General features: G+C 37.9%; 1 long non-coding RNA gene across 1 annotated transcript in view; it reads right to left on the bottom strand.

The window, feature by feature from the left end:
- LOC118017044 overlaps nucleotides 1-21,805 on the bottom strand; it is a 106,085-nt gene that overhangs the window by 60,959 nt on the left and 23,321 nt on the right. The window contains exon 4 of the long non-coding RNA XR_004681037.1: nucleotides 6,269-6,369. This is a non-coding gene — a long non-coding RNA (uncharacterized LOC118017044). The remainder of the gene's footprint in view (nucleotides 1-6,268; nucleotides 6,370-21,805) is intronic.

Below are 21,805 nucleotides of genomic sequence, written 5' to 3'. Positions count from 1 at the left end.
TATATATAAATATAGACTATATATATAAATATAGACTATATATATAAGTATAGACTATATATATAAGTATAGACTATATATATAAGTATAGACTATATATATACTATATAGTCTGTATATTATATATATAAACTAGTATTGTCTATAGATCATTTTACTGGTATATAACTTTAAGGAACACTTATGAACAAAGATCAAATTTCAGCATACTTCTCAAAAAAAGGATATCAAGGTCATTATTAGTGGGATAAATACTAAAAATGATTTTTTATGTTCAAAAAAATTAAAGGGGCAAGTACAGTCATTTTCTTCCTAAGACATGTTTTATGTAGCCTTCTTCAGAACTCTTGGCATTTTATCAACTTTAAAAAGAAAACTCTAAGAAAGACAACTGATCTGGAATCAGGCAGACCAAAACTAAAGTGTCTAAAATCATCCCACTGCTGCTTCTATGAAGACATTTTACAGCTATCGTAACTTGTGATGGTAAAAAGCCTTAGTCTGTCATACATAAGTTTAAGTTATAGAATTTACATTGTCTTCTATGTTAGGACATTTAAGAATTCTGCAAGTCTATTAACAATCCACGCTTCATTCCAACTCCTAAAAACTTATTGCAGTTTCTTCAATACCTGCAAACTCATCTTCAATGCAATTCAGTGATACAAGTCTTGTGCGTGGAAATTCAAATAAAAGACTATAGTGGATAAATACATGACAAATGTATTATAGGCACATAGGAAAAAATTCTGTTCAACCTCTAGCTCAATTTCTCAATTTTTTTGCATGATTAGATTATAAGTTTAACATCTGATTTCCCATGGATTTTATTTCAACTGTTATATAATCTTTAAAAATCATGTTCATTATCATATTCACTTGCAGGTATCTCTATTTTAAAAATTTAGAACTTTTCCTAGCTCCCTTGAAATCTATGTCTATGCCAACTCATTAAAACCCCTGCTGGGAATCTCGTTGCCCTTGAGCTGGTGACAGAGAGCCCCTAAAAAGAAATTAGAAGGTATCATATAGACTGCTTCTATCCCTGCAAGTCCGTCAAACACTTACTATGCACCAAGCAATGTAGCACATGTTCAGAACACAAATGAGTCAGTTGTGATGCTGCTATAAAGAGAAGAGTATCCTGGGGGGTAGTGGTGGGAGAGAGAAATGATTAAGTGATGATTAAGTTAATTTACTCATCAGTTAAATGCAATGTTGTCAGTTCAGCAATACAGAAATAAACAAGTTCCACTATTAGCATAGAGGAGGGAATAATAAAATCTACATTGATGGGGGTATTGAGTTAGCAGAGATTATACAACTGTAGAATTATTTGATTATGAATATCAACAAAAAATAGAGAACAGAGATATTAGCATATGTAACAAATATACTTACGAAAATCATCAAAAATTTCTTAGTGCTAGAACCTAAGATTTAATGCAGAGAGTTTAATTGGATGAAAAGTAGGAGGGAAATCAGACTGAAAACAGGTAACATTTAACTGTTTCAAGAGCAATTAAAATCCCACAGGAGAAGAGCAAAATAAGTAATACATATTGAGAAATTACTTCTTGCCAGGCAGTGTTAGTTTGTTACCTACTTGCTGTTTATCTTTGTTACTTCATTTCATCCCCATGGAAAGACTGAAGCTCAAAAACATGAAACAACTTCCCCAAGGCCATGTAGTCCAAAGGTAGCAGAGGTACCCCGTTAGTGGGTTTTGCAATCTCTTCTACTCCAAGTAAACCACAGATCAATATCTGATTTCAGAGCAATGCTTCTAAATCAGTACCATCAACAACAGCATCGATTGAAAACATTCTAGAAACTCCATTTCTCATATTCCTCCCTGACTTACTAAATCAGTAACTAGAAGGGTAGGATCCCAATCTGTGTTTGTCCAAGTCCGAGTCATTGTGATGCACACTACAGTTTGAGAATATCAGAGGGAAAGTGCAGGCAAATGGAGACAACCACTGGAATGGATTTCAGTCCACCTCTGCTGTCATTACACTAGATATGACCTAGTGACATAGATGTCATGAAAGCCTAAAGAAAAACAGGACTTTTCACAGAAGAGGGCTTCCCCAATTTTAATGTGCCTATAAATCTGCTGAGGATCTTGTTAAAATGCAGATTTCAGTGGAGTAGGTTTAGCAAGAGCCTGACATTCTGCATTTCTAACAAGGTCCTAGATGACTCCAGTGCTGCAGTTCTGAGGGCTAGGCTTTGAATATCAAGGTCAAAGGACACAAAATTGTCTTCCAAAGACAAACTGCTGTATTTGACAAGTCAAATACAATGCTTTTGTGAGCCACACAGAAATTGCCAAAACAGCACCCTGAGAATTGCAATGTTTGAAAAATACTCAAGTAGGATTGCCTTTAAAATATCCCTAATTTGGGGCACCTGGGTGGCTCAGTCGGTTAAGCATCTGCTTTCAGCTCGGGTCATGATCTCGGGGTCCTGGGATCGGGCTCTGCATTGGGCTCCCTGCTCAGTGGGGAACCTACCCCCACCCCAGCTCTCTCCCTCCCGCTCTTTCACTCTCTCTCTCTCAAATAAATAAAATCTCTAAAAAATAAATAAATACAATATCCCTGGTTCATTACTGTTATTGTTTCTAAGACCTCGAGGAAGAAATCCCTCCAAAAAAGCCCACACATTTCTGTGTCCATAAGCTTTTTTTCTTCTAACTCCAGTCATCTGGCTGCAACTCAAGCTCAACTTCTGGCTCCAGCATCCGCGGATGTGCATGGCTAACTCTAGTCTGCTTTCAGTAGGTCCTCGCAAAGTTGGCCCACATCAGCAGCAGCACAGCCCTTGCACCTTGACACGCGGTTACTCTTACCGGATTTCCTGAGAGAATGACCAATGACTGACCGTAGCATCTGACCCCAAGCAGCTTAGAACAATTTAAAGAAGCCTTTTAATGGCTTAACCAGTTTCCTCCAAAATCCAAGGCAACCAAAAAATTAAACAAACCAAATTAACAACAGGGTTTTGAGACTTCAGAGGACCGTAGGACAACTTTTCATCAAATATGGCTCCGTTGTGTTATTTATTGCTTTAGTAACTTCACATACAGCTCTAGCTCAAATTTAATGGCACCACTGACCACTTTGCTACAATATGCAATATAGTTTTCTACCAAAAAGAGGTGGAAAAAAAAAAACACACCATAATAAAAATGGTTCTATGGTACATATACTTAAATTCTGGAGGTTTTGACTACAGACCCATGCCAGCATGCAGGTGTTTTATGGTCAAGAAAACAGAATGACACTTCTTAGTGGACTTGGGCACTCTCCCAAGTTACTTGGTTCTTTTTTTCTTTTTCATTTTGTTTATTTAGTATCCCTTGGCTACTTCAACTGTAGATGTCAATAAACTTATTTCATTAGATGCTTAGCAGAATAGTATAGCAGGAACTCTAGGTAAAGCAAAGGTAGTTGAAATAGAGCCCTGCCCTTAAAAAAAATTGTTAACTGTGAGAGGGAGCAAAGTAGCTTCCAGAAACTTTAACAGAGTTCAACCCCATCACCTGCCATTTAAACTATCTGGGTAGTTTCCATTATCACCCTCTGCCTCAATTTCCCAATCTATTTAAAAATAAGGAGATGAGGCAATAATACAATCTTTCCATGGTGGAATGGTGAGAATTCAGCAGTTCACATTCATAAAATGCCTAAGGAAATTCTGGTACATCATAGATAATATTTTTAAAAAATTATGAGATGAGACATGAAGCTGACCTTATAAACTCAAGTGTGCCAAAAGCCCCGCAAAATAGTCTTATTTTGTTAAATCATATATACACACACACACACACACATATATATACACACATACATATATACACACATACACACACATATATATACACACACATATATATACACACACACATATACACACACATATATATACACACATATATATACATACAAATATATATACACATATATATATATAATTCTTTCCCCCATTCCAAATAGGATGTTGCACATAGGGGCGCCTGGGTGGCTCAGTTGGTTAAGCGACTGTGTTTGGCTCAGGTCATGATCCTGGAATCCCACGATCGAGTCCTGCATCAGGCTCCCTGCTCAGCAGGGAGTCTGATTCTCCCTCTGACCTTCCCCCCTCTTGTGCTCTCTTTCATTCTCTCTCTCAAATAAATAAATCTTAAAAAAAAAAAAAAAGGATGGTGCACATATACTTTCAACAAATTATCTGGCCACATTTAGTCTTATTTCAATTTGTATACCAGCTCTTAAAGCCTTAAAAATTACAAAGGCATCAAAGTACTGGAAGGACAATTATCTGGTCTTCGCTGCCCTCAGTCCTCTCCCTTCTGTATTATCCATCATCCTATCTTCTCCTTAATCCTTCATCTAAGTAGGGAACAAACTGCAATGCCACTGCCTTTTGTCTCTTTAGGTCTGGAGTGTCAACTACTTCATTTTAAAGTTACAGAAGAAAAACTGAAAATATGTATTCCCTCCTGCCAACTACTTAGTCCTTACTTGAGAACAAAAGAATGGTTCTTCTCCTTGTGGGTCACTCTACACCCTGAAATCTCTACGAGCTTGTCCACCCATCCGCACCTTTCCTTCTCTGACCCCAGAGACCCAAACCCAGAAGCAGGGGCCCCTGTGAGCCCTCAACTTCTGTCATCCAGTCACTTCTGTTTTTTCCTCCCCTGAACTCCTAGGAAAATGTTTCTAGTGATGGAGAGGATGATTTGCTTCCTCTCCAAACCCTCTAAAATTTTGGTTAAACTCGTAAATTCATTTCATTCCCCTGAGGGCTTAAAATTCGAGAAACCAAAGTCAAGAAAACCTTTTTATATGTGCCTTCCTTTCTATCACATCTTCCCCTGGAGGCAAGGCTCAGTTGGTAACCTTGCTGCTTGAATGGGAAATAGGAGAAGGCACAAATAGGAAGAAAGGAAATAACAGTTAATTGCCCAAAATACCATCGAGAAAAACACAGGTACACCAATAACCTTAATGCAAGGTGCATGTATTTTTTGTTTGCTTGCTTGTTTGTTTGAAGATTTACTTAAGAGAGAAAGCATGAGAGAAAAAGCACAAGCATAGGGGAAGGGCAGAGGGAGAGTGAGAAGCAGACTCCCAGCTGAGCAGGGAGCCTGATGTGGGAATGCATCCCAAGACCCTGAGATCATGACCTGAGCTGAAAACAGACACTTAACCAATTGAGCCACCCAGGCACCCAAGGCAGCATGTTCTAGGTATCCTAAGAAAAGGATGCAGACAAAAATACAGATTTTTAAGGGGAGAGACACCGCTGTACAAAGAGTAGATCAGCAAAGGCTCTGAAGAATATAGCATTTAGGCTCCCATGAGGGATTTGACAGAAATGGGTAGAATTTTTTTTTTTAATTTATTTGACAGAGAGAGAAACAGCCAGAGAGGGAACACAAGCAGGGGGAGTGGGAGAGGGAGAAGTAGGCTTCCCGCAGAGCAGGGAGCCCGATGCGGAGCTCGATCCCAGGACCCCGGGATCATGACCTGAGCCGAAGGCAGACGCCCAACGACTGAGCCACCCAGGTGCCCTGGGTAGAATTTCTTAATATGGTTTGGACAAAACACTCAAAACTAGTAAAATCCACTATGTTTTCATGGAAAACAAAAAAAGTTATTTTTAAAACTTAGAACAATATCCTTGCCTGCAAGAATTTTCCACTTAGAATCAACCACGGTAACCACATAAATATCCCTACCAGGGATCACCACAAATTATGCCCAACTTCTAATGAACTGAGAACATATTGGTTATACCACTGATTTAAAAAAAAAAAAAAAAAAAAGAGCCTCACTCAAGCCTCTTAGGGACCCCTGAGTAAATCAGGCTATCAAGTTGTCGTAATGATTCTGGGCAAGGTTTTCTGTCAGTTGGTTTAACATATGTGTCCATTAATATTAAAAAGAACCAGGTTCCATTTGAGATGTTGTAAGAGTTAAAAGGAGCTCTGCCATGTGAGACCATCATGTTCACTTTCTGACTTATTTTAAGGTTACAGATAAAGAACTTAAAACTCTTATTCCCACTAGCCCCTGACTGCCGAGCACATCTTCCAGACACAACATAAGGGAATTGACTCATGCATAATAATTTTTTTTCATTATGACCACTGTATCTTCCTGACCCCAACAGCTCTGCACAACATGAGGTACTGCGGCATTAGGAGCAGCTCAATTTATTTCATTCCAAAAATACTTCAAGGTATACGACTCACAGCTCAGTTTGTCCTGTCAGTTCATGTAGATGCTCAACTTCTCTGTGCTTTGTTCTCCTCTAGTGTTTATCCCACCAGTTTTTGTAGGGTCAGAATTCAGTCTGGGTTGAAAGAAAACAGGATTATTTGTGTAAAGTAATAAGCAAATGCAGTTTCTAAAGAAGATGAAAGGTTTTTTTCTTAACCTTGAAACCTATGTTGAAGAAATGCATTTAAGTATTATGTTAATAACATTTCAGTGTACAATGATAGCCAGAAAAAATAATGGCTTAAAAAGAAAAAAAAAAAAATCATTGTTACTTCTGGGGGAGGAAAAAAAATGGAATTTCCCCCCAATAATAGTCTTACTCAATTTTTTCATTTTACTGAGAACAAACCTGACATTTATCTGTCACCATTGGAACTTGTGGGATTTGCATTTTATTAGCTTTATCACTGTATCATATTTACGTATCTTGAGCCCAGCCCACTAGCAAATCTCTCTGGAGATTAAGATAAAAAAAAAAATACAAAGATTAAATCTGGGACTCTGAAGATCAACAGGAAAACTACTTTTTTTTTTATTCTTATGTTAATCCCCATACATTACATCATTAGTTTTAGATGAAGTGTTCCATGATTCATTGTTTGTGCATAACACCCAGTGCTCCATTTAGAATGTGCCCTCCTCAATACCCACCACCAGGCTAACGCATCCTCCCAGCCCCCTCCCCTCTAGAACCCTCAGTTTGTTTTTCAGAGTCCATCGTCTCTCATGGTTCGTCTACCCCTCCGATTTCCCCCGCTTCATTCTTCTCCTCCCGCTACTACCTTCTTCTTTTTTTTAAAGATTTTATTTATTTATTTATTTGACAGAGAGAGACACAGTGAGAGAGGGAACACAAGCAGGGGGAGTGGGAGAGGGAGAAGCAGGCTTCCCGCAGAGCAGGGAGCCCGATGTGGGACTTGATCCCAGGACCCTGGGATCATGACCTGAGCCGAAGGCGTACGCTTAACGACTGAGCCACCCAGGTGCCCCAGGAAAACTACTTTTTTTTGAAAATCTGTTTCTTAATGCTGAAGAAATAAGCTGATGAGTTAAATTTTTGAGAGAATTTCTGCTTTGAAAATTTAACTTTAGAGGTGCCTGGGCAACACAGTCAGTTAAGCATCCGACTCTTGGTTTCAGCTCAGGCTGTGATCTCAGGGTTGTGAGATCAAGCCTGTGCATAGGGTTCCAAGCTCAGTGCAAAGTCTGTATTAAGGAGGGCACGTACTGCATGGAGCACTGGGTGTTATACGAAAACAATGGATCGTGGATCACCACATCAAAAACTAATGATGTATTGTATGGTGACTAACATAATAAAATTTAAAAAAAAAGGGGGGGCATGTACTGAATGGAGCACTGGGTGTTATGCACAAACAATGAATCACGGAACTCTACATCTAAAACTAATGATGTAATGTGTGGGGATTAACATAACAATAAAAAATTTTAAAAAATACCCCCCCAAACAAATAAAATAAAATAAAATGTAACTTTAACTTAATTACGTCCATTTCTAATCCTTCAGAGGGACAAAGCTAGACTTAGAAAATTCCTCCACGTGTCTTTTTCCTTAGCAGTAGGATACAGTCTTCCCAAATCATTGCAATGGTAAGGAAAATAACCACCTGACCATAACCCAACACTAAAATCAAGTATTCCTGAGTAAGAGTTAAACAGAGGTATATAATACACATCAATAGGACCCACCTCAACTTTAATCCTATTTTTTGGTCTTTGGTGGCAGGACTACAATTGTGGAAAACGTTTTTTTTTTAACTCAGTGTGGTATTATTTTTTTTTTAAAAGATTTTATTTATTTGAGACAGAGAGAATGAGAGACAGAGAGCATGAGAGGGAAGAGGGTCAGAGGGAGAAGCAGACTCCCTGCCGTGCAGGGAGCCCGATGTGGGACTCGATCCCGGGACTCCAGGATCATGACCTGAGCCAAAGGCAGTCGCTTAACCAACTGAGCCACCCAGGCGCCCTCAGTGTGGTATTATTAAGGAGCGTGGGGGAAGAAAGAGAATGCTGGCAGGCCTGGAGCCCTCAAAATAAATGTATGTTCATGGTGCAAAGGAAGTGTTTGTATGTGGGTGGCTGAGTCACACCTATTCAGCCAAAAAGTAGTTACTGACCATATAGCTTGTGTCTGGGATTGTGTATTTCCAAAGTCTTGGGTGGAGATGGGATCAAAGAGAATCAAGTCATGGCTCTGTAATTCTGTGCACTGGAAGGAAAGCCTTTCCTGTGTTTCTAGAGAAGACCTTGAGTACCATGAAAAAGTGCACTTAATATTTAAATCTAAACCAAGTAAGCAGCAGGATAGCTACTTTCTTAAATCCTGCAAGGTTATCTAGATCCTGCCATCATTAAAACTACCACAAACCTAAGTAACTACTACTACTATTCTTAGTCATGTGGGAGTAAGGTCATTATTATTTGAAGATGAATCTTCCACTCCTTCGCTCTTCTGTCTTGTCTCCTGTGTCAACTGGGATCATTCATTTATGCTACCAAAAGTCAGAGAAGATAACTCATCAATTGCTTTTCCCAAGAAAACCAAAAGTTTCAGTTATGTTTCTAACATTCTGACTTAGACAAGACCAACTAGAAAATCACTTTACAGTAAAAAAGAAAAAAAAAAAAAAAAACAAAGACCATTCCTTTTTCCCATAGTGACTCATTTTAAAGGCTATTCTCCCCATAGTGCTAGGATTCCTTTTAAATATGCTTTAACTTAATTTCCTTTTTAAGTATTATTATACTTTAGGCTCTAACATGTATCTCATTATTCCAAAGTTCTGTGTAAAACAGTTTATACCCTTCAATCTGACTTTGCTTCATACATCACTGAATATGACAGAAACACAAGTGACTCGTGTGTAATGGCAGGATTTGCTGAATTCCTGTGCTTTGGTCTTACCCGTTCCAAGCATGCATATGCCTACACGTGTCCAGCAACACTTCAGCTTATGGGGGACACACAGTGCTCCAGCGTTTCCCTTCACAACATGTCAGATCAAGCTGGTGTTCTCTAACTTGGATCTGTGAAGCCATTACAAAAATAGTACTAATAATACACCTAATAACAGAATTAGATCAAATAAAACTATGTGTTAATTTTACTTAAGACTGTGGAGTCGCTGCTGGTTTGTTGCTTTCTTAGTGATGTAGAAATCATCCTGCCTTGTGAATGACTGCATGAAGTTCACATGGTAATTGGGATTATTTATTCTCTCTTCATTTTCAACTCACCAAAGCAGTTTTTCCTTGTCAAAGATGTGAATATTGACTACTACCATCAGTGTATGGTTACAGTGAAGCCCTTTGCCATCCAATCCCATTACACCTGTTTCAACATCTTCACTGTTGTAATTGCTGATGTTCACAAACTTTAAAGATTTTACTGTATTACCCCCTCCTCCAAGCAAGCTCTGTTCCTTCCCCTCCCCTCCCCCCACTCTTCGCCTTCTTTTTCTTTTTCCTACCCTCTGGGAAACAACTACTTCTTTTATAAAGTGGCTGCACTTTATTGCTCTCCTCTCTTTTCTTATCATCTGCCTTCTGTCACAGCCCAGCTGGGAATTAATTGAAGGAGAAAAGTGAGAGCTGGAATTGTTTCAAGTCATTTTCTTCCAAGCCCCAGGACACCCCAGGAACTGATTCATATATTTCTCACCTCCTCGCAAACCTCTCTCATCTCTTTCAAGCACTAGTCTAAAACCACAGAACAGCATGTGTCAAAGGAAACACATGGCCCCAAACCCCATTGTCACTATGACATTTGATGCCCTCGACAGTGAGACTAATGTATTGCCTTTGCCAACACTTGTCTAGTCAAAAAAATTATAAAATGTAATCAAGTTATCCATCTTGGTCTGCAAGCCGTATATTATCTGTCTTCCACTGTAATTAAATGGGACATACACACTGAAATAAAGGAGATCAGCCAGGTCTCAGTGAGCCTCATGCTCAAGTCTGCGTAGGACTCCTTACATGAACATTTGCCTTTTTCCATCTTCAGTATAAGAAGTAAATCAGTTATGATGAAGTGGGAATATAAGGGTTATAGCCAACAATTCTAAGCATGGAGGAGCACAGATGAGATTGTATCAGATGGGCTATCATCTTCAATCTGCCTTCATTGGCAGCACAGAGAAGCTAGTGATTACCCATACCAAGACCCAGTACTTTTAATATAAACTAAAAGGTGTCTTTCAATTAATCATATTACTATTAACATCAAGACTCCAAAACACAGGTATGGGGACATGCATACATCCATATGGTGGGAGTAAGTTGGAGACTATTGCAGCCATTAAAGCCAAGAACCCAAAAGCATGAATATGAAACCATGGTAGAGTTGATCAAGGTTCTGTAGGTCTTCGAAGGTGGATAAGCTTTGGACGTTTCTATTAACTATACAGCACAATTAAATAAAGTGAGGTTAGCATTATTATGAAAGAAACCAAGTAAAAATGCACGTTCTCAAATTGTATTTGTGTTTTTGTCTATCATCACTTTTTTATTCCCTAGCTCTAAGGGAAAGGCTTTCAAAATTCATTATAGGCTTGAGCTCAGCTTTGTTGTAGAAAGTGATGAACTGGGGCACCTGGGTGGCTCAGTCATTAAGCGCCTGCCTTCGGTCAGGTCATGATCCCAGGGTCCTGGGATCGAGCCCCACATCGGGCTCCCTGCTCGGCGGGAAGCCTGCTTCTCCCTCTCCCACTCCCCCTGCTTGTGTTTCCTCTCTCACTGTGTCTCTCTCTGTCAAATAAATAAATAAAATCTTTAAAAAAAAAGTGATGAACTGTTTTAACTGTGGATATTGCTTTATGAGAAATTTTTACTGGGTTTTTAAACTTCAACTGTCAGAGTTGTCACTCTGTAAGGAATGAACAAGACTATGAGCACTTTCTAGGTTTTATAATTTGGATAGATTAGAAGCCCAGTAACTGTCCAGCATTGTCAGAAGGAAAAAAAAAAAATGAGGTGATGAATGCTAAACACTGAGAAGTCTTCTCTACATGTAGAGGCAGGAATTGCAAAACTGTTTACTTTTTCAGCATTGTAATTTTTTTCAGTAAGCCAGGAAAAAAATAAAAACATAGTACCTGTTAACATTGTCTATTACACTTCTCTAGTTTATAAATAGCCTAGTTGTAAAAGGTCTGATAAATTTTATTACAATAGTAAGGCTAAGTTGAAGTTTCACACTTTCATGGAATTCATTACTTTCCCCTGATAATTTTTTATCTTCTCATTATTTCAAAATTTTGAGTCCATGGATTGTCACTAGTTTGCCTGAGTGTATCGACCATTCCTGCTTTTGTTTGGTTGTTTGGTTGATTTTGGTTTAAGAAACAGAGCTTCATGAATTTCAGATGGTCTAACGGCCTGTTTTAGCAAAGGACTCTATTTCCCCATCGCCCTGGCAGCAAGGGGCAGTTATGTGACTGAATTTAGGTCATCAGGAAAAGGGCAGAAATGGTGATTGCAATTTCCTGATCACATTCTTATTAGAAATCCCCACCTTTCTTTCCTATTCCTATTGCCTTGAATGCAAATATGTTGCTGAGGAGATAGCTTTTCACCTGTTCATGAAGCAGGAGGAACATCTTGAAAAATAGTACAAAAATCTCAGGAAGCCTAGTCCTTGTTTTTGGCTTTCTTGTTACAGCAATTCAGCTTATATCCAATCTATTACATTTGTTTTACTTTTTCTTAAAATGCTTTATTATTTTGTTTTTTAATATTCTAAATAAGGATTTAAAGATAAGGTCCCAGTGAGTAAATTCCCAAAAGTAACACACAAAAATGCTGATACAATCAAAAAGTGTTTTTTATCAATTAACAACCACCTAAGAAATTTATCATGATAACTAGAAAATTCTCAACTCTCCAAAGCTTAAAATTTTTTACTTACAAAATGTCCCATAATACTCAGTTGTGAAATACATAATTTCACTTGAATAATTGGTATCCCTCAAAATTATCAAGGGAGATTTTTCAAAACACACATGTTCAGTAAAGTTTCTTAGATATATTGATCAGGAATCTCTAAGAGGGGATTACATACCAAAGTAACTTTTTAAAAATCCTGTGCCTTGCCTAAGAAAAATGCTCCTACTGATCTAAGTAATGGATTATGTTCATCCTTGCAAATGCCTTTCTGATAATGCTGTGGCCAAAAACAATTGTTTTTAAATTGGCTGTATCTACATCAGCGGTAGCAATATCAGGGGGAAAACCTATGCAGAAACAAGAAACAAGTGGAACTATACCCTCAGAAGGTGCTTTCTAGGGCTTAGGAGACAAAACAGGCAAACAGAGCTGTAACTGACCATTAGAAACTCTTTCATTGACATTTGAACACCAGCCTCCCTATTATTAGCCTGTGTCTTTCCAATGTAGCTCATACCATTTTTAATGCTCAAACACATGAGAGGCACCAGTGCTCAATGGTCAGGTTAAAAGGGCCAAAGACAGCAAACAAATACAAATTTAACTACATAACGATGCAGTCTTTGTATATTTATAACCTAGTGTAATTTTTATCGAAAAGAAGTGCTTGAATATTCTATCATATTCAAGATGATAAAGACACCAGGTAAAATTCTGTCAAGTACATAATAAACGTATTATTTCTTTCTTATTCCTGGGAACATAATTCTTTTAGTCTACCAAGAATAAGAACTCATCTACTTCTCCATAAAACATGAACATTTCAAAAGACGTAAAGTAATTTAAAGATTGCATTAAGGAGATTGAAGACTTCTACTTACACGATGGAGAACCCAGAAGTGTATTTATGCAAGCTTCAAATTCAAGGAAATTGCTGGTACATGAGATTATGTCTACACATAGAACATTCAAATTGGAATTCACCCTGATCAGAATTCTTCCTACGGAATAAAATAAGTCAACCCAGAGTCAATGGGAGATAAAATACGGAAGAGGAAAGAAGAGGACAAATTTTCCCAAGTAAGATAAAAGATTGAAAAATCATAGATAACCTGAAGGAAGACATTCAAGTTTACAAAACTGATGCACGGGGGGAAAAAAAAAAGAAAAATCACACTGACCAGTTTGTCAGAGTTTTTAATCTGAGAACCTGGCACCAAGTTCATTCTCAATGAACATTAGCTTTCTCCTCCTACCCATCCTCTCTCTCCTATCATTCCTTAAACTTTCGTTTTTGGTACTGCCTGCTTCTGTTTTTGACTTGATGAAGACAATGGAAGCCTTTTGTGAGCTCCACATGTAATGAGTCATCACAAGATTACTTTATTATCAGTTTCCTCACACTCTCTTTCCATAAAACTAACTACAAACACATCTCCTATTCTTGAAGTTAATGCTCCCATACATACACTAGATTCCACTTCCTTTCCTATTTCCCAGGACGTCCCTTTCCCAATAGTGGCCTCCCACATGGATCTACAGTATATTCTCTTCCATGTATTTCCTTCCCCCATCTCCTTTTATTTAAACCTCTCCTTTTCAAGAACTCTATAGTTTCTCCCTCATCCTGTTTATATCCTTACATTCAATGCCAGACTCATTACATATTGGTTCCCTTCATACTGCTTCTAAATATTTCCTACTTCTTTCTCTTATTTTCCAAACAGATACTTATAAAACTATTACCCCTGGGGCGCCTGGGTAGCTCAGTTGATTGAGCATCCAACTCTCGGTTTCAGCTCAGGTCATGATCTCAGTGTCATGGGATCCAACATCCAGTGGCCACACTCAGTGGGGAGCCTGCTTTAAGAACCTCTCCTTCTGCCCTCCCCCCACTAGCATGCTCTCTCTAAAATAAATAAATCTTTAAATAATAATAGAACTATTATCTCAAATTCAACAATAATCTTTCATAGTCTAATGTTTCTATAGCATTTAGCTCAAGTCTAACACTTGAATCCTTTGATTTTTAAGACTTCTGTTTTTTCTTAGTGTTTCAGTTTTCTTTGTGAGGATTGAATTAAATGAATACACTCAAAATACTTAGAACAGTACATGAATATAAAAACTGCTTATTATGTTTTTATTTCTTCAGTTCTAATGTCTGAAGCATCCTGTTTCCCATGTCAAGATCCCAAGTCTAGGATACCATCCTTCTGTCCATCTTAGCATTCAAATGGCAACTTATTCCTTCTCCTAGTTCTCAGGGCATATCATTAATATCCAAATGCATCTCTCATCTTCCCCTCTTCTGCCCACAGACTGTATTTCCAATTGCCTACCTGAGGCTTTCACTTTTGTGTCACAAAAGCTATGGAAACACGTCATATGCCAAACTGATACCCTCTTCGCCCCCAAACCAGCTGTTCTTACTTGTACAGATTTGAAGTCTTTTCTTACTTTCTTGATACCTATACCTGTATATTCAGTGTGTAACCTAATTCTACTGACCCTTATTTCCACATATCTAGGAGTTGTTCCTTTCTATTTCTATAGTTCAAATCTAAATCAGACCTTACTTCCCTAGAGCAATAGTCTAGTTGTTCTTTTCAAATGTATCCCTTCCCCTCTAAGCCCTTCAACATGTATTACTGTCAAACCATTATTTCTCAAGCATGTCTGTCATGGTCATGCTTGCTAGAAATCATGATTCAGTCTCTACTTTGTATTTCATGTTTTCCATTTGCAGAACTCTGTACCTCTACAACATTTCCTCTTACTATCCCATGGCCTGCATCCTGTGCCCTACCCCCCACCTTGCTTTCTTCTTTCCTCATCCAGTTTTATACAATGCCACACTCTGTTATCCCCCCTCACTTCTATTCACTCTTTCTTCCCTGCCTTCTAGTAAATTCTACTCTTAGTTCAAGACTCATTCCCAGTTTTTTCATAAAGTTTTCCCAACTTCCACAACATTTTGTTTCTTTCACATCTCCCAGCACTTGTCCAAGGAAAAACTGGGCAATTCTACACAGTTTTTATCTTCCCTGATACACATGACATGCCATCTTCAGCAATTCATTACTTTGAGTTAAGTACTGATCTTGCTTTATGGGCTTGTTTTAAAATACAGAAACCAAAGTGAAAAATGATTAAATGATGGCAAATCACATGTGAAAGAGGATTAAAAAGGAATAGGAATTTGGTGCTCTTTGCTGATATGTTCAGTTTTTAGTAATTCAACAAACTGCACATTTATGTGTGAATTCATTTTATTTTTATTTTTTTAAGAGGGGGGAGGGGCAGAGGATGAGAGAGAGAAAATCTTAAGCAGGCTCCATCCCCAGCACAGAGCCCAATGCAGGGCTTGATCTCACAACCATGAGATCATGACCTGAGCCAAAATCAAGAGTCAGATGCTTAACCGACTGAGCCACCCAGGCGCCCCTTTTTGTATTTTGACAAAAAATTAAATAAATAAATATAAAGAGATTAGGAAAAAATTATTCAAAAACACATTAAGAAAATTTATCAACTCCCCAGTATTACCTAGACTCAGTCCTTGGAGTAAAATGTGGGAAAATAAGAATCCTTTAGAGTCAAAAGGAATGCTGGGAATAGAGTATAAGAAATTGACCAGTGTCTACCAGGAACTGATACAGTCAGCAGAGACAATGCCTCTGAATAGCAGGCACTGATTACTACTTGCATCTATGCTTATTGTGGGGAAGCATAATTCTTTCAGGCTCTATCTCAACTTAAAAGAGATGTCCCTTAAATCTATCCATTTTCCTTTGCTCTGGCTGGTCCTATGTGTGCCAAAACCATCTATTACTAACAAACTTGGTTTCCCACATATACTGATGTCAAAAAGTGACATGCTGAGAAGACACTTGGTATCCATTATAGATTGCACTAGATGGATCTTCCTTTATAAATAAGCTAGATTCTGGTTTACAAATCCATCTCCTCAAAGTCTGATTACTGTGAATCCATTCATCAACCTGTGAACAACTTAAGAGTGCTGTTAACTAAGAAAAAAATAAATAGAACAGAAAGAGGTAGGACAACACAGCAATACAGAAATCATTTAATTATTCGCCTACTTCAAGTTCTCTTAGCAATACTATAATAGAAAGTAGAAACCCAGGTATCTGCACAGATATTTATACTTAAATTTGTTTCATTATAAAATTACTAAGTTGAAATGGGCACCAGCTATGGACGAATCTTGGTCTGGCATACTATAAAATCCTGGCACTCAACTTTTTAAAAACTCACGAATTTTCCCCAGGAACCACACACATTATTTCCTTATCATCTTACCAGGAAATATATTCAATAGTTGATCCAATGAGGGAAGATATGCACTCATTGGAACCCTTACTCTTCTGATACTTTAATTCTAAATGTACTTCTCAACTCCTAATTTTTACCCCATGTCTCTTTTCCATACCTTTCTCTTTTTTGTAATCAAATTATGAAAGACCATACCTGTAATGTGTTTTGGAACTGTCACAAATAATTGACTAGGAAAGTATCCCCCCCCCATTCCCTTCCCACCCAGGTATTGCCTTTATTTTCTATTCACATTATTGCCCCTATTTTTCATGTAAAAGAAAAGGATAAGCACATGAAAAAGCAAGGAAGTAAGAGTGGTATGTATTCAAGCCAGATCAAGTAGAACCTTCTTAAAGACTTGGGACTTTTCATGGCAGTCAATGAGGAGCTTCTGAAGGGTTCAAAGTAAAGTAGGAGCAGCATGTTTAGGCTTGTGCCTTCAACAAATTCAGCTATCATGTGGAAGATGGATTTGAAATAAAGATAACTGCAAAGCAAAGATGACTGCAGTAGCACATAAGACTTGAAACCATAAGATAAAGAACTAATAGTAGCAATTACTAATACACAAGGAAAACTGGAAAAAACACTGAAAAGTAAAAGTCAGCAGTCTTTATTTGACTATAAGGAAAAGGAAGGCGATTTCGAGCACGCATTCTAAGTTTTGTACTTGCGTACTGAAGTACACAGTAAGAGAACTCAGGAGAAGTCAATGTAGGAGGGAAGATAATGAGTTCAGTCTGAAAATGATGACTTGAGGATCTAAGTATATTCTGGCGGATATTGCCAACAAGCAATTGAGTCTATTATTGTGAGGCTATGAGGTAAGGTCTGAACTAGGCTTAGGAATTTCACATAAAAGCTAAAGATAGAATAAATGAAATTATGTAAAACCTGTGTGAAACAGAGACAAAAAGGCAAAAACCAAGACCCAACATGAAGCAACAGGCCAGGAAACAGGAGTCCACCTGAGACTCAGATGGAATAAAGATGAAGGAGAAGGGAAATAGGGGTCATTTAATTCTGGCCTTCATGGTAGAGAAGGAGTAATCCACAGTGCCAAGTTCAGGAGAAATGCCCAAAATCTCAAGCAATTATTGGTTAGAGAGGGTCAATAGTTTGCTCAATAAAATGTGTTGAAAAATTAAAGGCTTTTAAGTAAGAGTCAGCAATTGCACACTAGTTGAGAAACTGAACCAGGAGAGAGAAGATACCACAAATATCTAAGACATAGGATGTTAAATTTAGGGATCAAATATAAAATTTTGATTGTATGTTTAAACCAATAGAAAGTAGTTAATGAAAAAAAGCAGAGCTATCAGAGAAAGCAGATAACTGATGGTAGAGACATGGAGAAGGGAGAGGACTGATGCAGCAAGGTCATGAGGAACACAATATTGGAGTGTCAGTAACATAATAGGAAGCAAATAATCTCTAGAAAGGAGAACTAGGTAAGAATACTAAGGAGAAGGTTTTAGGTAATTCTAACCCACATGGGGAGGGGGTGAGATTTACTTTAAAATTATGTATATATGTACATACACACACACACACACACACACACACATACATATACAGAGAGAGAGAGTTTTGCTTACCTAGTGTCTAGGCTACCTTTTACCTGGAAGTACCACTTACAGGGACATTTTGTTTTGAGGGACGACTCTTTCCTATTTCTCAGTCTTTACTATTTGTGTATAGCTGAAATCATCCCCCTCCCCCACCCTCCACAATAATAAGATCTCCTGGTTAGTGCATTTAGCTAGCCAAATTAACTCATTCAGAGAAGTCACATGACCCACCTAAGGAAAAGGATCTCTGCTGTTGACTAAGCTGGCCACTGCAATTCAAGATTGGAATTGCTAAGGCCCATCTTACCACCACAGGAGAAATATATGTAAGACCAATTCAGGGACCAGATAGAGTAACCATATAATTCATGATTTAAAGTAAGACAATTTCATCCAGGACCAATGCTAAACAGGCTTCCAGGAAAACTATATAGATCTGGACTATCCCAAACAAACCAGAACCTATAGTCACTTGACAAAGAGATAGAGGTAAGTAGAATCTTTTATCAACTAAGCATCTGGACACACACTTTTAGGTGATGTAGCCAATCAATTACCAATTGATAAATCCAATTAAAGTAGGGTTTAGCTCTCTTAAAATTTAGTGGAATTGCAGAGGAACATTTTGAAGATAAATTCTGTTGTCCAGGGTCCTCTCACATGAAGCAATAGTGCCTACAAGGTTGGGAACTGGAAGATGAAAAGGAAAACCACTGGATTCACAGGAACCCTTTAGTATCATCAATTTAGGGATTTCTGATAATCAAATATTAACGTAATTTTTCATTCTGAGACAATATATGCATGACATATGATCATTACAAATATTAACAGATTTTCCCAAAGTGTAACCTACCGAATCAATCAAGTTACTAATAAAACTCTTAATCTGGGTCTTGTAGATTAAGACTTTAAAAACAGGGGCGCTTGGGTAGCTCAGTCATTAAGCGTCTGCCTTCAGCTCCGGTCATGATCCCGGGGTCCTGGGATTGAACCCCACGTCTGGCTCCCTGCTCAGCGGGAAGCCTGCTTCTCCCTCTCCCACTCCCCGTGCTTGTGTTCCTGCTCTCACTTGGTCTCTCTCTGTCAGATGAATAAAATATTTTAAAAATAATATAAATTTAAAAAAAAGACTTTAAAGACAAAGGTAACACATGGATTAAAATCAGTTGAGAGCTTCTGTTAACAATATTAGTGATCAAGAGTGTGAATCATAATACAGAATCTTGGCAACTGCTTCCACTGGTTTAAGTCATTAAATAACTTAAAGTTCTAGTCTTTGATTTTCCTGTTGTTGCACATTATGTAGAATCTCCCCATTATTAGCATCCAGCTCTTATTTGTATTGACATTAGGTTATAGCTATGAGGCAATACAATAGAGGGCAGAATGCTTTAATGACTGCCCTGGTTAGGTCTCTCTCAAGGCATCTGTATGCCGGCTGGGGTTGGGGACGGGGGGGGGGGGGGTGGTCATGGCAGTCCTGGGCAGGCAGCAATGGGAATGCACATAAAGGAGCTCCGGTTCTGGTGCAAAAAGTGGAGGAGAGCCAGCAGGTCTGGTTTCAGAACCAAATACTACACGTAGAGCTAAGTAACATTGGTTGGGTCACACAAACTCTCTGGGCCTCAGTTCTCTTCACAATGGCAGTTTTCCATAGACATGGCACTGCTGAGGTAAAATGGATTTCACATGCAGATACTTGAGAGCAGTTTCAGTGTAACAGGGTGCAGGGGGAGGTAAACTGTATGGTATAAAGAGTTTATTAAATAAAGACAGAGTAAACAGCAACTTTGAGGGTTGGCAGCAAATGGAAACAGAATAGAAGCTACAGAAAACAACAGAGACAAGAGCAGCCTTTTGAGAGATTAAAGAGAGGACCTTCCCTTAAATTTGTTTGATGGCTTCTCAGGGCCTTCTTCATTCTGGCACACAGCTCTCTCTACCATCTTCTATCAGCCTATTAGGTCACCATATCACCACTGTCCCCAGAATTAGTCTTAAACCCCCTAAAATTACATCTTACTGCCACTCTAAGTATTTCCTCCTATCATGGGCCCCTAACATTTTTTGACAGCCCTTTTCCCATCTGGAATGCCTTTTTGTCCTGACATCTAGAACTTGGATCAATTCCAGCATTTCTTCAGGCTCCTCTAATTTAGGTCTTACATGATGCTGTTTCTGATACAGTCTAGAAGAAGCATTCACTGAGTGCTAGGTGTGATAGCGATGATGTTGATAAATATTCTAAAGAACTCAACCACTCTAACCACAATAGTGTGTATGCAAATACATATATACATGTACTATTTATAAAATGGCTAGACAATGTTTATTGCTTTGTCCTCACTTTGCCAAAACACATTCTCACTCCTTTGATATCAGGGATGGTGTCATATATTTTTTAATATCCTTTCATCTTCTACCTCAATACATAAAAGAAGCCACCAATGAATAATGATTTTGATGATCTATTTAACTTCAGATTGTTTAGATGAGCTCTACATCCCCCAAATTATGATTATTTCTATTCTGTCCTATGATTTTTTTTCTATTTGCTTCTTCTTTACAGGGTAACACAGATATCACGTATTTCATGGACTCTAAGACAATAACCATTTTAAGATACACTGGCATTTTATACAATTCTAGATAGCCAATTATACCATAACATGCTATCATTTATAGGATGTATTCTAATTCCAAATATTAAAGCATGCTGCTTAGAATAGATGCAATATGACAGTTAATCTAGGAAATACTGTAATCAAATGAGAATTTTTAGGTATCAATTATTGATAAAGACTCTATAGGGTTCTTCCCTAAATAAAATGTGTATTTTAGGGGGCAAAATATTTTAAAGGACTTTAACCTTGTATCAGTATTTAAGTTATACCAAGATAATCTGTAAAGAAATGCTACTAAAAACCAAATTAATATGGCTGAAATATGTTTACTGAGCAATTTAGTAAGTGTTCATTGGTTATAATTTGAGCAAACCTCTCCATTACTTTTTTAAAATTACAATTCTGATCTATTATCTAGAAAAATTCTTAGTTTGCTCTTTGTTGGAGATACATGCTAAACTACCACATCATTTATCCCTAACTAAATTTCATCTATTTTCTGTCATACAAATAAAATTTAGAATCAACTGAAAATGCTGGTGACATATCACCTGTAATATAAATGCTAGACATGTACTACATTCATAGAGAAGCAAACAGGACAAAACTAAGGAGGAAGTATCTTGATATCATAAATCACTGTTTATAACATTGCTCATAGATATGGGAACTCTAAGACAAATACAACTCTGATGATTTTAAGCCTTATTTCCCAGTAAGAAATGATATTTGGCAAGTTATAAAACAGATAAACACTGAAGATTTAGCCCAATTAATCAACTAAACTTACTGAGCTCTTCCTGGACCTATCAGCCAGATGTTAAGAGCACCCGTATGGCTTGATCATTATCTGCGATCCAGAAAAGCCATTGTACAGGGCCTCAAGAGTATGAGTTTGTCTGACTGGATGACTTGACTGCCTTTTGGCCTAACAACTCTTTCAATTCCTAGAGACATATAAACTACCAAAACAGAAACAGGAAGAAATAGAAAACCTGAACAGACCCATAACCAGCAAGAAAATTGAAGCAGTCATTAAAAATCTCCAACAAGAGTCCAGGGC

This window comes from Mirounga leonina, unplaced genomic scaffold (assembly GCF_011800145.1).
Source record: "Mirounga leonina isolate KUSES-001 unplaced genomic scaffold, KU_Mleo_1.0 Mir_168, whole genome shotgun sequence".
Taxonomy (NCBI): Eukaryota; Metazoa; Chordata; class Mammalia; order Carnivora; family Phocidae; genus Mirounga; species Mirounga leonina.
The sequence above is the reverse complement of the archived record's forward strand: the minus strand, read 5'-3'. Positions and strand labels throughout refer to the sequence as shown.